We start from the raw sequence: 2,313 nt of genomic DNA, 5'->3' as shown, positions 1-2,313 counted from the left end.
CATACAACAATCATACAAAAAACATGCAAACATACATACAATAATCTGAGGCCTAAAATACAATCATCTGAGGCATCAGATGGGAGTTTGCCCTGCGTCTCTCTAAGAGCACCGCAAGGGGAAGTCCAAAGCATTGGCAAAAGCAAGGACTTCTTATGCAGTGTTATCAGGATGCTGAGAACAGCATCCCCAATAAAACTATAGTAATGTTAACCAGATGGCAAGCTATCGTTGAACCTCCTCGGGATGTCATAAAGGGGGGATCGTAGCCGTGCCCTATCAGTTGGAACCCAGTTGGAAGGATAACTTTCAGTGACATAATGTCCTGGTTCTGATCAGGGCCGCCACACCAAATTCTGGGCCCTGTATACAAGAGGTACGGATGGGCCCCCCCCCTTCCCCCGAATACCCCCTACCAGCCCCCTGCGCAGAATTGTTTTCTTTTTTTTTATTCCCATGGGCCCCCCTCTGCCTTGGCCCCCCCCCCACAACTGTCCACCTTAGGCCCGCAGTCCAACGGCCCTGGTTCTGATACATCATCACTGCCCAAAATAGGGCTGTACATCTTATTTCTCCATGATACATCTTTAGATCTCTTCGATGAAACGTGTTTTTTTCGGGGGCATGATTAGGGTATCTAAAAGACGAAAAAAAACACAGCATTAGACACCCCTTTATAGATACAAAAAAAGAACAGTTCTATCCATTTTATGAAGCATAATCCGTGTTGTTAGCTTACCCCTGCTAGCAGTCCCCCCCTCACCGACTTCGAAGCTTGTCGCCCCATCAACAGGTCGGTGAATATTCATCGAAACTGTATCAAACAAACCTGACACAGCGGGCCCCTATAGTTATTCAAATTTTTTTACACATAAATACAATATTAAGTAGCAAACATATTCAAAGACAATATTTACATACATGGACGGTAGTCATCCTGTTGCTTCTTATCCTCCACTCCGTAACTTCTGGGCCCTGAAAAATCAACTTTAGCAACAGATACAAGACTGTGACTCACATTTAAATGTCTGATGCTGTAATGCGAGCTGCGTTAGGATGTACTCACGGTAGACCAGCGGCATGTTGTCAGACAGGGCTCTTGTTTCTCCCGTCCAAACTAAAGTTTGCCGCCCGTTGTCGGTTGTTTTATCTCTACATTACACGCCCTCATGTGACGCAGTCATCACAGCCGGTAGCGAATGGTTTGGTTCTAAACACAACAAATTTGATTGGTCCCCACACCTGATTACCCCCCCCCCCCCACCCCCCAAGGTACATATCTCTCTCTAAAGCTAAATCGTTTGTCCACAAGTCCCAAATAGTTTTGTCCTTGGTCGTGGAAATATCAATCATAACTATAATATACAATCATATACAAATTATATTGACCTTGTTTATATAATTACTATCTACATTATAAGGAACTGTATACATTCTCCATGTATCTTAAGATACATCCCTTCCTCTCTCTAACTGAGAGAGGTTAAGAAAGTTCAAATTTACATTCCCACTGGAGCCACTAAGTCTGATACTAGGCCATGCCAATCGACTGACTTCTTTGTTATGTAGATTCCTTTAACCTTCTTGCAGCCATGCTTGCAGACTTGCAGACATGTCCACTTCTCCCATAGTGTATTGCAGTTAACTTGGCCTCTCCCGCCAATCCTAAACTCTCCACTATGGTCACTCCCACTTACCTGTGTATTCCCTACCCAAAAGGCAAACGTTTCCCTATAAGAATCTTGATCACCCATTGTCTCACGGAATGTATCCTTAGTAACTTTGCTGCCTGTAACTAATTTCCCATGATCATGCCCTAATATTAAATCAAATATGTCGCTGGCTGACACGTCCTAAACAGAAGTTTCTCTTCATCAGAAACCATTGTTAAAAAACATAGCAGACCATAATACAAAAAGGGGAACCACACCTCACATGCTCACACTTAAAAGACCGCCGCCAGCAATGTTCCCAACTGCACACCGAGTCGTACGCGGGAGTCTCTTGATCCATACGTCTCATGAATCTTAAAAATGTATTTATTATTTTTGGAACGGTTTGCCTTCAATATCTTTGGGTGCCATCTTGGTTGTACAGACTCTGCCTCTTTGGTGATCAGCAAGCTTCTCTGGCCATCGTCCTGGTTCCTCTGGCAAATCCTGTGCTGCAGTTCTCTCCCTTTCTTCCCCTTCCTCTTCCGTCCTCTCCTCAGCCTTCTCCTCACCCTACATTCGCCTTCACTCTAGTCTCTTCGCCTCCATCATCCTCTGTCACAGCGTCTAGCTCACTATCTGCTACGAGGACAGACCCCTC

At 44.7% G+C, this 2,313-nt stretch overlaps 1 long non-coding RNA gene across 1 annotated transcript; it reads right to left on the bottom strand.

The window, feature by feature from the left end:
- Positions 1-492: 492 nt before the first annotated feature.
- Positions 493-1,128, bottom strand: LOC132468515 (uncharacterized). Its single transcript, XR_009528236.1, has 4 exons — positions 1,067-1,128; positions 922-975; positions 740-829; positions 493-637 (listed from the first exon to the last, which is right to left on the bottom strand). It is a non-coding gene; the product is annotated as an uncharacterized LOC132468515 (long non-coding RNA).
- Positions 1,129-2,313: the final 1,185 nt, after the last annotated feature.

This window comes from Gadus macrocephalus, chromosome 12, assembly GCF_031168955.1.
Source record: "Gadus macrocephalus chromosome 12, ASM3116895v1".
NCBI lineage: Eukaryota > Metazoa > Chordata > Actinopteri > Gadiformes > Gadidae > Gadus > Gadus macrocephalus.
This window is presented reverse-complemented; position numbering and strand designations above follow the sequence as displayed.